At 41.6% G+C, this 13,696-nt stretch overlaps 2 pseudogenes; one reads left to right on the top strand and one right to left on the bottom strand.

Annotated features, from left to right (window-relative positions):
* Nucleotides 1–9,907: 9,907 nt before the first annotated feature.
* On the bottom strand, nucleotides 9,908–10,707 carry LOC102119294 (nascent polypeptide-associated complex subunit alpha-like; annotated as a pseudogene).
* Nucleotides 10,708–12,597: 1,890 nt separating this feature from the next.
* On the top strand, nucleotides 12,598–13,462 carry LOC102118906 (double homeobox protein A-like; annotated as a pseudogene).
* The last annotated feature ends 234 nt before the right edge of the window (nucleotides 13,463–13,696 follow it).

Genomic DNA, 13,696 nt, shown 5'->3' with positions numbered 1-13,696 from the left:
GTGCAGTTTGCTGCAAAGATTTTGCACTTCTAAGATTGTATGTCTTTAATAACAGGTGAAAATACACAGCACAAAATTTAACAGAACTACAAAATAAAACTGTTTTTCAAAGTATCTGTGGTGAAGGAACATTTAAAATTTTCTAAACTGCTGCAGTTTAATACTCCTATAAAATTACAATAAAAACTGATTAATAGAGAAAGTGAAAACCACACAAAATACAAATTCACTAATAATGCATAGATGTCACAGCAATGTCAAATTGCTAATAAAGTTGCTAAATAGTTGTTTCAATTTACAATGTGTTCTAAGAACACGCTAATTTATGTGCTCTTGGACAGGTGACAGTTTGGAGACTACCACTGGCCAGCAGAACACATTTTGAATAGCACTGAAACAGAAAAAGCCACAGTTGTAGTAAGAGACTTTCCACATTTCTTATAGAAGAAGCACCTAATTAATAAGTTTAATCCAATTGACATATGTGAATGTTGCACCCAAGATATGTGTCATGTGTACTTAAAAAGGGTATCTAGGCCATGCATGGTGGCTCACACCTGTAATCCCAGCACTTTGGGAGGCCGAGGCAGGTGGATCACGAGGTCAGGAGATCAAGACCATTCTGGCTAACACAGTGAAACCTCGACTCTACTAAAAATACAAAAACAAAATTAGCCGGGCATGGTGGCAGGCGCCTGTAGACCCAGCTACTCAGGAGGCTGAGGCAGGAGAATGGCGTGAACCCAGGAGGCGAAGCTTGCAGTGAGCGGAGATCAGGCCACTGCACTGCAGCCTGGATGACAGAGTGAGACTCCATCTCAAAAAAAAAAAAAAAAAAAAAAAAAAAAGGGTATCTATCTGCCAATTCCATCTTGCAGCATATAGACAATTTTTGTTTATGTGTCATGTGTACTTTTCACATGTCACATAAACAAAAATTGTCTATATGGTATAAGATGGAAATCACACCAATTATGTTCTCTGGAGTGGAAGTAGGCTAGAAATCAATTTTTTTTTTTCAAAAGAAAGATTAGCTGGAAATCCTCTCTGTATTTGGACATTTAAAACTACACATTAAATAATCTATGGGTTAAAGAAGAAATCACAATGGAAAAGTCATGCATACCAAAACTTCTAAGATCCAGCTTAAGCTATGCTTAGAGAGCAATACATATCCTTAAGTGCACATATTAAAAAAGAAGATGAGTTGGATATCAGTACTCTCAGCATTCATCTCAAGAAATTGGCGAAGTACAGTCAATGAAACCTAAATAAAGTATAAGAAAAGACATGTTAAAGAGCAGGGCCAAAAGAGGTTAAATATAAAATAAAAATTATAAGAAACCACAATAGTACTTAAAGAAAATAGGAGGTTTTTTAAATAGTTGGGGTGCAAATAGCCCTTCTAAATATGGCATCAGAGACAGAAACTATGAAGGGAAAAAGATAATGCAATTAGACTATTTACTTTTAAAAAAAATCTATGTCAAAATCACCACAGACAATACTAAAAGACAAATGACCACACAGGCAAAATATTTGCAAATTATATGACAAGAAGTCTGTATCATTTCTATGCAAAGAGCATATGCAAAATCAATACATAAAAGGAAAACATTGCAATAGAAAAAAATAGCCCCAAGACATGTACCGGCACTTGCAAAAACAAGATACATAAATGGTTCATAAACATATTAAAATACATAATCTCACTAATAATCCAAGAAATAGAGTAATGTCTAATCTCACTGACAACAAAGAGTTTTCAAATACGAGCTTTTATTTTCAAGCATGATTATACTTACAATAAAACCAAAAGCGGCTAGGCATGGTGGCTCACACCTGTAATCCCAGTACTTTGGGAAGCTGAGGCAGGTGGATTGCTTGAGCTCAGGATTTCAAGACCAGTCTGGGCAACATAGTGAGACCCCATCTCTAAAAAAAAAAAAAAATTAAAAATTAGCCAGGCAGGGTGGCACATGCCTGTAGTCCCAGCTACTCAGGAGGTTGAGGTGGGAAGATTGCCTAAGTCTGGGAAGCTGAGATTGCAGTGAGCTGAGATGACATCACTGCACACCAACCTGGGCAACAATGTGAGACCTTGTCTCAAAACAACAACAACAAACCCCAAAAGCAATAATAACAATCAGTGGTGAATGATGAGTGCACACGAGTTATGTGTGAGGTATAGAATGAGGTATAAAAAAGGGGCTATTTTTCCAGAGAGAAATTTAACAATATGTATCAAAAGACTTAAATGGAAACCACTCAACTCAGGAAATTCATTTCTTAGAATTTGGCCTTAGGAAATAATCATGGATACATACAAAGATGTTTTTACAGGTATGCATATTATCACACTGTTTATAATAGTAAAAAAAAAAAAAAAGTGAACTATATAAATGTCCAAAATTAGGGAACGTTAAAAACATTTCATACCCACATAAACAGAGTAGAGGAACACAGCTTATCTATTAAAAATGATAACATGAGAGAATATTCAGCAAAATGAAAAGTGATGCATGAAATATTGGTAAGGGAATAAAGTAGACTGTGAAATACCGTATTTTATAAAACATTTAAAGCAAACCCGTGTTGCTTAAATAAAAAAAAGGAAAGAAAAAGAAAGGAAAAAAAAAAAAAAAAAGAAAGGAAGGGGAGGGGAGGGGAGGGGAGGGGAGGGGAGGGGAGGGGAGGGGAGGGGAGGGGAGGGGAGGGGAGGGAAGGGAAGGGAAGGGAAGGGAAGGGAAGGGAAGGGAAGGGAAGGGAAGGGAAGGGAAGGGAAGGGAAGGGAAGGGAAGGGAAGGGAAGGGGCAGGCTTTCACTATGTTGCCCAGGCTGATCTCAAACTCCTAAGCTCAAGTGATCCACCCACCTCAGCCTCCCAAAGTGCTGGGATTACAGGTGTGAGCCACCCTGCTGCCCAATATATGTTACTTTTCATCAGAAAAAATGGTGCTTAAAAAAAAATTTCTGGTTTTGAAATTTTAACCTTTGCTTTCAAATTTCAAATGAAATGCAGAGGAAGCGTATGTACAATTCATTGCTTACTTACCTGGCCCTTGTTCTGCAGAGTTCACTTGGTCATATAGTAAACTTGTTTTCACACTAATATTTGACATGGAAATTGAAAGAAAACACTGAACTTGTTTTTATCACATTTGGAGCAGCAGCTTTTTTATTCTAATTTTTTTAGCTTATCGAGATAAGTGGTTTTCTATAGGATATTAAACATCATTTCCAAGGCACGAAATTTCTCGTAAAGGTAATCTATTCACTCATGCAATAAATATTTATTAGGCATATTTCTGTGTTCGGCCCTGTGCCAAAGACTGAGAATACAGTGATGGACTAGATCAGCCACCACTGCCCTTGTGGGGTTCAAGGTCCAAGGTCTCTCCTATCAGATGCATCACACTTGACGATCCATCACTCAGGCCACAGCGTGGGCAATTTTCAAATGCAGACCACTCTGCCCAAATTCCTGAGCCCTTCAGCGCACACTGAGTGCACCAGAAGCAAATGTATTAGCAGGAGTGTGCAAGCAGTCCTTCGGAAATGAGGAAGTCACTCTCTTCCTGAAAAGTAACATATCAGCTTTTCTCAACTATTTCTGGAACTAAATTTTAAAAATTTGAGTCTTGTCTTAAAACAGCTAAGAAAAGTAAATAAATGAAGCTGCCAACAATCTCTCACCCTCGAGGATGTGAGGAAAGAGTGTATTTATGAAAGGGAACCAGAAGGACTGTGCTCACTGGCTGATAGACAACGCAAATAGGAATTCATTTCCCAACAATGACTCAGCAGAACCACAGATATAATGTAGGCCCAGGATTGAACGAGGAGAGTCATACACAGGTCATAACACAGCATGAAAGTAATGAATATTTGTACACCCAGTTTTCTCTCAATTTGTTTCCTGCTCAGAAAGTTCAAATGCCAATCTGTCCAAAGCCAGATGTTGTGGTAACGCCAAGTTCAGGTGAAGCTGGATCAGCAGGTCTTGGTGGAATTGCATAGACATGCAGCAACTCAGGCTGTCACAGATGTGGAGATGGTCTGCCAGGCCTGGGAGTAAGAGGTTTGGTCCAGATGAGATGGGGATTGCTTTGTTTATCTATTGCTGTGTTTAAAAAACAAACAAACAAATCCACAAAACTTAGTGGCTTAAAACAAATACAGACATGCAAAATGTCTTAATTTTTCATGAGTCTGAGGGCTGAACCGACTCCACTGGACAGCCTTCCTGCTTCACGTACTGCCGTCGTGTGCAGTCATATGGCTGCCTTCATCTGGGAGCTTGGCTCGGGCTGACAGTCCAAGATGGCATCTCATCCTTCAGCGTCTCTCTCCACGCAGCCTATTAATACTCAGGAAACCACCTGAGCAATATTACAATACGGCAGATGACTTCAATGCATAAGCACCAATGGGGTCCCTGCTTGCATCCTATTTGCTAATGTTTCTTTGGCCAAAGCAAAGGAACATTCACATCGCCCATTCCAGAGTCAATGCAGGAGGCGCTACACAGGTTATGACTCTTTTGGGCTGTGGTTTATTGGGGCCCTCAATCTAACTGTCTACCACAGGGACCAAGACCAGAAAACGGGTGAGATGAGGACGTGAAAGCGGAATATAGTGCGGGGATGAGGTGGGGCGGAGGCCACAATAGGAACGTGGTCACCAAACAAGACAATAGCATAATTGGAGTTAGGAGTGGGGACACGGAGATCAAGGTGAAGAGATATACAGAGGAACTGTGGCGCTGCTGCTCCTGGTTCCCATCTTTCCTGGTTCTCCAGCCCCTCCATTCTCTGTCCCAAACATTGGCTCAGGTGTTCCAACTTTGAAGATATGTTTTTAATGTGGTTTTATATATGTTTTAAATGTTTGTAAAAAGTGGAATATCAATAATTTAACCAGTAGACTTACATTGTAAGAGGGGAGGAGTCTGTCCGTGGTTTACAAACTCTCATGTGATTCTCTGACCTCATCTTCCGCCCCCCAACCCCCAGTCGCAGTCTCTGTAGTTGCACTGGCCAATTGTTCTACAATAGGGCCTTTTGCCTGCCATATAGCCCCTGTCTGGGAACCTCTTCCCCGACATACATACACGGCTCTCCCATTTTTTTCATATCTTTGCTAATGTGTAATCTCACTGATTATTTCCCTAGCCATTTTCCTGACATCATTTAACATGGCAACTTACCCTTTCTCCACACATCACTGTTCTTTTTCTGTCCTGTATTTCTCTAGAGAGCCCTCACACCATGTCACAATATATATATTTATTTGTTTGTTGTTGTTGCTTGTCTGATTTATTTTGCATCTTTCCACAGTCCCAGGATGATTCTAACATGCAGTCAAGTTCACAAGGAGCAGGTTTAGGGCGCAGGCTTCAGTTACTCAGAACTCTATTCTAGTCCTGCCTTGCAGCTGAGAGGACCCATGATCTTGGGCAGTTCCTTAACTTCTGAAAACCTCAGCTATAAAATGCAAGTCATGAAAGTTTTTCTTATCTCTTAGGTTCTTGCGAAGATTACATGAGACTTGTAAGCATGGAGCTCAAGCTCATGGCGCCCGGCACGTGGTAAGTGCTGCGTGACCAAAAGGTTTTTGTGGGAGGGGATTTGGGTCTCCCATTCTGTGATGGTTGTGTCAACCCTTCTTGAGAATAGCATGTGGGGTTAAGCACACCTGGCTGCAGTGACTGTCTTCTTTTCTTTTCCGTCAGCAGAGATTGTTAGGGTTGCTTAGCAAAGCACCTGCTTGTCCTTTTAGAGCCCAGTCTCCTGGTGTCAATAAATTCATAATTGTTCATTAGATCACATCGATTTCTTACAGCAAAGTAAAGAATATTGAAATCATAGTTGCCAAAGGTTTTTGGCTAGGTAACAGCCACAGGAGAAAATGGATGTTATGAATTTCCTTTTGATACACATTAATTATATTTTCTCGTTTGAAAATCATTTGAAAGAAGTATGTCAAAGCTTTTCTGGCTAGGTGCAGTGGCTCATGCCTGTAATCCCAGCAATTTGGGAGGCTGAGGCCGGTGGATCACGTGAAGTCAGGAGTTCGAGACCAGCCTGGCCAACATGGAAAAACCCCCTCTGTACTAAAAATACAAAAAAATTAGCCAGGCATGGTGGCAGGCACCTGTAATTTCAGCTACTCGGGAGGCTGAGGCGGGAGAATCACTTGAACCCAGGAGGCAGAGGTTGCAGTGAGCCTAGATTGTGCCACTGTACTCCAGCCTGGACAACTGAGACTCTGTCCCCCCCCCCCAAAAAAAAAGCTTTTATTTTTAAAACTTTCTTTCTAACAGAGAGAGCATTATAGCAAATCACCCAGGACTATGGTACTAGGCATCTTACTTCCTCAGGACTTTCAGGTTTGTCCAAGGAGCATTTCTAGGATCTCATGATGGTGCCAGCTATTTTGTTTATTTCAGAACCTCTTCTCAGGGAGCCTTATATTAAAGTGAATTCTCAGTAGAAACAATTTCTCTCTAGCTTATCCTTCCTGGAAAGATCTGATAGGAGTAAAAGAGAAAGCATTTTTAAAAACGGTTTATTCATTACTCATTTAAAACATGAAAGTATTTATGGAGCTCTGCTGACATGGAGGAGCCCAGGCTGGCCTTCACGGAGTTTACATTCTATCAGAGCGACCTATCAGATTTGCATGCAGCGAAGTGCAGTAAAGTTTGCTAAGTGCTACTGTAACAGTATAAACAAAGCAGTCAGGAAGAGTGATGACTCACAGCCGGTTATGGAGCAGGCATTCTCAACAGCTTTCCACAAGAGAGATTTCACCGGACCCAGAAGAGAGAGAGGCTCATTCAAGTGACAGGATCAGCTGGAGAGTCTACTTAGAAATTTGAAATTTATTCTTCAGGCAATCAGGAGCCATTGAAACGTTTTGAGCAAAACCAAGTCATGACTAGATCTGTGTTTAAGAAAGATCATTCTGAGACAGGTCCCCAGTCCTTGACCAGGCAGCACAATTGACAATGTGGTTAGATATTTTAGGAGTGATGGTGAATTTCCAGGATAGCAGTTGTGAGAATCTGTTAAATAAATAAATAAATAAATAAATAAATAAATAAATAAATAAATAAATACTTGAGGTAAGAAATATGGTTGTCTGCTTTGCTCTGACCTCGGCCTTTGCTCGTTTATCTGCTGGGATTTGATCAGACCCATTCTAGCCTCTTTTTTGCTCTGCCACCACCAAGGGTAGTGGTCCTGGCCCCAGGCACTCAGCTCCCCTTCTCCATGAGCTCCCTGCTCTAGATACTGAGGCTCAAGACAGCAAGTCAAGTCAGTTGTGTTGAGTGAATGTCATGCACGAGGAATCGTGTTGTGGATGCTGTGATGTACTGCCCGTATGCCCATCCACGACTGAAGGACTCACCTGCCTCACTGCTGAGGGTGCTGCCGGCCCACGACCCTCAGCTGTCAGTCTAACTTCACAAGCAGACAGTTCAGAAGAGTCATCCCATCTTCAGAATTCTAAGTCAGGTCAAACGAGACTTTCTTTGAGATTGTACTGCAGCGCGACTTCTTCCTCTGCCCAATCCTGCTTCCTCCCCTCCTCTTCTTCCACAGCACTGACCCCAAAAATATTCATTATGAACCTCCTGTATGTGAACCTTCATCCCATGGTGTGCTTCCTAGGAACCCCCCCGAAACAGATAGAAAGAACAAGAATCAAGGATTAAAAGAGAGTGTCAGTCCATCACACGATGACAGGTTCATCACACTGGGATGAACATCAGTGCTCCCCTCGACGGCTGGGGCCAGGACTCAATGAGGCTTTCAGTGATTTTTGATTCAGATAATGGATGGAACTTTCTCTGTAAATGTTTTAAAAGCCCATGCAATTCTCAGTTATCATTATAGTTGTAAAGCAGAGCAAAGATAACCTCAATGGATAACTGAAAGATGAGACTGGATTCAAAGTTGGAGACCCTGCAGCAGAGAGGGAAGTGGAGAGGATGTCACAATTGCTCAGAGGGGACATAATGAAGATGAGAAGGAGACTAATACTCAGAAATGGGCCATCAAGAGTGTGCAAGGCTTCAGAAATGTCAAGTGGGTTAAGCAATTATGGAAAGTGTTAGATTTAAGAGCAATGCTCACACTCAATTTTCTAGGAATGTCTGATTGGTCATCAGTAGTCTATTTGGAGAAGCATGGGGCAGAAATGTATCTGTCTCCTTTTCCTATGCCTAAGAAGCTGCTGGTACCCAGGGAGCACCCAGCGACTAATTATTATTGTTGAATAATTCTTAGGTGTTTGAAAGCAAAGTGCATAGTTTATTGCCACTAATGAAGACAATTATTGAAGCAGTATGTTGGAAAGTTTGTCTGCTACTGACCTCTGCCACACACCTGTGAACACACTCATCTACCTATCCATGCTCTATCCAGCCTGGTTGCTGACTACAAACAGAATTATCTCCCTAGTATCTTGGAAGTTGTTTTTCCTATACACACGACCTAGAAGGAAATCTCTAAGCCTATCCCTAGACTTTTTGTTTGTTTGTTTGTTTTTGTAGAGTCGGGGTTTCACCATGCTAGCCAGGCTGCAGGCTGGTCTCAAACTCCTGACCTTGTGATCCACTCACCTCAGCCTCCCAAAGTGTTGGGATTACAGGCATGAGCCACTGCGCCCAGCCCTCCCCTACTTCTTTAAGGCCCCTATACCTCTTTGAACATTATCATTCCTGAAAGAGTATGCAAATGAACCACTACTAAGATGGCATGCTTCTGAATTTAATCATGAAAGGGTAAACACATGTTACGGAATTAAAGATCTAAACACACATTTTGAGGGATATACTAATAGGATATTGAAGGCAGAGGAATTGTTTCCAAATAAAACAGCCTCCTTTGAAGTGAGAGTTCATCAAAGCAAGTTCTTCTTACCTTTAGGAATGTAGGCTTCTTATAAATTTACATGGCCACTTGGATTGGTGATCAGGGCATAATTTCCCCTTCCAATTTTGACCTATTTGGGTTGATGTTTAGTGCATCACCACACAATGATTTGTCTATCTCCCCACTAGACTATGAATTTTTTTTAGGGTAGGGACTTTTTCTTTAATCTCTGATTCCCTAGCACATTGCAAATAACCTGTTGCTTGGGAGACACTAAAAGGATATTGAAGGAAGGGAGAAGGGCAAAGAGAGGGAGGGGAGGAGAATGGAATGGAGTCCAGTTAGACTCATGGCGCTTATTCAGAGTTGTCAAAACACTTAATTCCTATTGACCTTGAGGGAGCTTCCTGACTCCCAGAGCACTGCGGGATAGTGAGAAGTAGGTAAAATTTGGAATCAGGAAACTTGGGTTTGTGTCCTAGTTATGCCATTTCATGCATATATGTCCTCAGATGAGGCATTTAACCTCCAACCCTCAATATCATCTTCTGTAGATTGAGAATTATTATGTCTACCTTAAAGAGATCCTGAGTGATTAAGTGAAATAAAATATGTGAAAGCATTCAGCAACCTTTTTTTTTTTTTGAGACAGAGTCTCACTTTGTCGCCCAGGCTAGAGTGCACTGGTGCAATCTCAGCTCACTGCAACCTCCGCCTCCCAGGTTCAAGTGATTCTCCTGCCTCAGCCTCCTGAGTAGCAGGGTTGTAGGTGCACAGCACCACACTCAGCTAATTTCTGTATTTTTAGTAGAGACAGAGTTTCACCATGTAGGCCAGGCTGGTCTCGAACTCATGACCTCAGGTGATCTGCCTGCCTCGGCTTCCCAAAGTGCTGAGATTCAGGTATGAGCCACTGTGCCCAGCAAGCATTCAGCAATTTTTTAAATGCCATTTAATTGTTACCTACCATTATTATTACCCTGAAATCAGAGCCATCTTCCACTGAACTCCCTTTTCTGTTTAATTTGGCAAAATACTGTCTTTTTTTTTTTTTTTTTTCATCCAACAGGAAGCCACAGCTTTATTTATGATAGAAACAGTACAAATTTCAAACCAAGCTGCAGTTACTCCTTTGAGACACCGAAAAAAGTTGCTTTCAGATGGTTATATTGTTAATTCCATAATAGCATTTACAATATCATTACTGTTCTTCAGGGCTCGGACTGCCTTTGCTCTAGACACATTTGCTTGTGACATGACCAATTCTATGTCCTTAATTTCCACACCTGTTTCATCGACCTCTTCCTCGTCACTCTCCTCTTGTACAGTTGGAGTCTGTGTGTTTTCCTGAACGTTTGAGATAGCTTCACCTTGAACTTTGAATTTCTCAGCAGCTGCTAGTTGTGCTTGCTGAGATAAATCTTTGATCTTGGCTTCCCCAAAAGCTATGCAGGTATCCAAAGCAGGGTTCTTGTAGACATCTGGTTTTGTGATGACAGAGAAGATATTCTTAGATTTCCGGATAGTGACTCTAGTAACTCCTGTCACCTGTCAAAGACCCAGTTTGAACACAGCTTCCCGTGCCTTCTTTTCACTCCGCCTCTGTTTTGCTTTACTGACTGGTTCTTCATTAATTTCAGCTGCTACCGCCAGCTGGGCTTGTTGTGTGGTTACCTGGGTGGAATCCTGTTCTTCAAGCTCTGGTACTGACTCATTACCGTCAGATTCTGTTCCAGACCCTGTCTCAGCCTGGGGCTGCAGCAACTCCTGCTCTATACCGGGGACGGTTTCTGTGGCTTCGCCGGGCATTTTGTGGAGGGAATGGGGAATCAAGATGGCGGCAGAAAGAGAGCGAGCAAGAGCGAATCCCATGCCTGTTGCAGAAGGAAGCCTAGCGCCCAAAATACCGTCTTTTGATAGAGTATTTTAAAGAAGGGGGAAAGTCTGACTTTAAATTCATTTTCTTTGCTTGTTCTCAGGATTTTGGTGAAGTGTATTGGATGGTTATTTTTTAAAAAATGAGAGCAACAGTGATTCCTGTCAAAGGTTTGCTACTGGCCTCCAGTTTAATCAGAACCACTTGAGAACTTCATAAAATACAGATTCCCAAGTCCCAATTCCGAGGACCTCAGTTCAATTGTCCTTGAGTGGGGATGGGGAAACCTGTAGCTTAAAAAGCTGCCCAGCTGAGGCTGATGAGAAACCAGGCTAGGAAACCTGGATAGGCTCCTTTTTCCATTTAAAACTGTCAGCACCTGTAATCCCAGCACCTTGGGAGGCCGAGGTGGGCAGATCACTTGACATCAGGAGTTCGAGACCAGCCTGGCCAACAAACATGGTGAAACCTCGACTCTACTAAATATACAAAAAAATTAGCCAGGCGTGGTGGCACATGCCTGTAATCCCAGCTACTCGGGAGGCTGAGACAGGGGAATCACTTGAACCTGGGAAGCCGGGTTGCAGTGAGCTGAGATCATGCCACTGCACTCCAGCCTGGGCTACAGAGTGAGACTCTGTCTCAAAAACAAACAAACAAAAAACTGTCAGAAAAGCTCCAAGTTCAGGCAAGAGAGTATGAATATGCCCTTTCTACCTGGCTAATTGTCAGCGGAATAAACCCTCACATGCTATGAGGGTTCATGGCATTCAGACTTGTGGTTTGAAACTAGCAATGTTATAGAAATGCCAGCCTCAGCCTGAGCATGCCTTTTGTGTAACAAATTCACAGGTAGGCACATGCACCTAAAATCAAAGCTCTGGAGCTAGAGTGGGAAATACAGGATTAGTAGGGCTCTTAGAAAACACATTTGATCTCTTTTGTCTTATTTCCTCAGCTTCAGGAGAAAATGGCATAAAGCATACCTCTGTCTATTTTATAAGAATTTATTATGATTATCATTATTATTATTTATTTCACTATTTTTTTTAGAGACAGGGGTATCACTTTGTCACCCAGGCTGGAGTCCGGTGGTGTGATCATAGTTCACTGCAGCCTCGAACTCCTGGGCTCAAGCAATTCTCCTACCTCAGCCTCCTGAGTAGCTGGGACTACAGGCGTGCACCACCATACCTGACATACAGGAGTGTTTTGACCTGAAAATGAACGTGAAGAAGTAATGGTGATTCGAACTTTTTGGAAAAACTCCTCTGCCTCATCATCTTTGGGGCTCAGGGTAGCTCCAGAGTTACCATTCAGCACAACTCTTATAAAAATTGAAATTCTACATTTATATTCCACTGGGACTCATGTATGGCTGGTGGTAAATTGGTACAACCACTTCAGAAAACTGTTGAGTAGTGTCTAGCAAACTAAACATTTGCATACCCTATTTTGCTCCTATGCACATACCTAACAGAAATGTTTACAATGTTTACCAAAAGTCATGTACTAGATGTGCATAGTATATTATAATAGCTGATTATAATTATAATAACTGATTATAATAGCTCAAAACTGAAATTACCCAAATGACCATCTACAGTAGAATGAATTGTAATATATTTGCACAGTAGAATACCATACAAAAAAGAAAATGAATTATCTATAATTACACGCAAAATTAGATGAATTTCACAAGCATGAGTTTGAATGAAAAGCTAAACAGGAAAGAGTCAATACTGCACTTACATAAAGTACAAAACTGGCAGAATGAAGAAGCTGAGATTATGGGTCTCCCAGACAGTAGTTCAGCTTCCAGGACTCTCTTCCAGCATGACCAAAGACACCTCTTCACACAAGATGGTAGCAACAAATTATAGGTACAGTTGCAGCAAACTCACAGATCAATTGAAAATCCTCATCAATACCTTCAATCAAAAACTTTGCTCAGGTTATTCTACCAAACAAAAACTTGGTTTATAAATCAATACAGAAGAGTCAAAAATCCAGATCTGGTTTCAGAATTGAAGAGCTAGGCGTGGATTCTAGAAAAGACCAGAACCAGAGACTTTAGAATCAAGCCAGAGCCACGGACAAGATCAACCTGGTGCAGAGTTTCAAAGCAGAGAAGCTCGACGGTGTTGTACCACCTACAGTGCCTCTCAATTATGCCCTCTCATCAAGGCATTTTTGAAAAACCCATACTCTAGGACTGATTCCAGGAAGCAACTTGCTAAAGAAATTAGTGTTCCAGAGTCAAGAGTCCAAATTTGGTTCCAAAATCGAAGATCTAGATTTCATCTCCAGAGAAAAAGGGAGCCTGTTGTGTCCTTAGAACAAGAAGACCAGGGGCAAGATTTCTGAGAGACTTCAAGGTACAGAAGATACACAGAATGGCACCACCCTCACTAGCAGCTCTCATTTCTCTAGAGCCAGAACATGGTGAACACAGTCAAGTTCAGTGTATTTGATATTATCAACTTGGGCCCCAAATCTCTCTCATAGTCTTCTTGGGAGATGATAAAGGACTTGGCCGGGTGCGGTGACTCACACTTGCAATCCCAGCACTCTGGGAGGCCGAGGCAGGAAGATTGTTGAGCCCAGGAGTTTGAAACCAGCCTGGGCAACATAGCAAGACCGTGTCTCTACTATCAAAAATAAATAAAAAGAACTGTAGGAGGCAGAGATAGGTACAGGAGGCACCACACTACCCTATTGACACAGCCTGGATCCAGAGTTCAGCAGACCTGAGACAATGAAAATAAACTTAGTAATAATAATAATAATAATAAAAAGATTGTGGTTACCCTTGGGGTGGAGGTAGGGGGTTAGCGATTGTAAGAAGATATGAGGGGCACTTCTGGGGTGCTGATATATTGTATACTGATTCTTTCTTTCCCCTTTTTTATTTTTTAAATCTTTGTAGGTACAC

Source organism: Macaca fascicularis, chromosome 8 (assembly GCF_037993035.2).
Source record: "Macaca fascicularis isolate 582-1 chromosome 8, T2T-MFA8v1.1".
NCBI classification, from domain to species: domain Eukaryota; kingdom Metazoa; phylum Chordata; class Mammalia; order Primates; family Cercopithecidae; genus Macaca; species Macaca fascicularis.
This window is presented reverse-complemented; position numbering and strand designations above follow the sequence as displayed.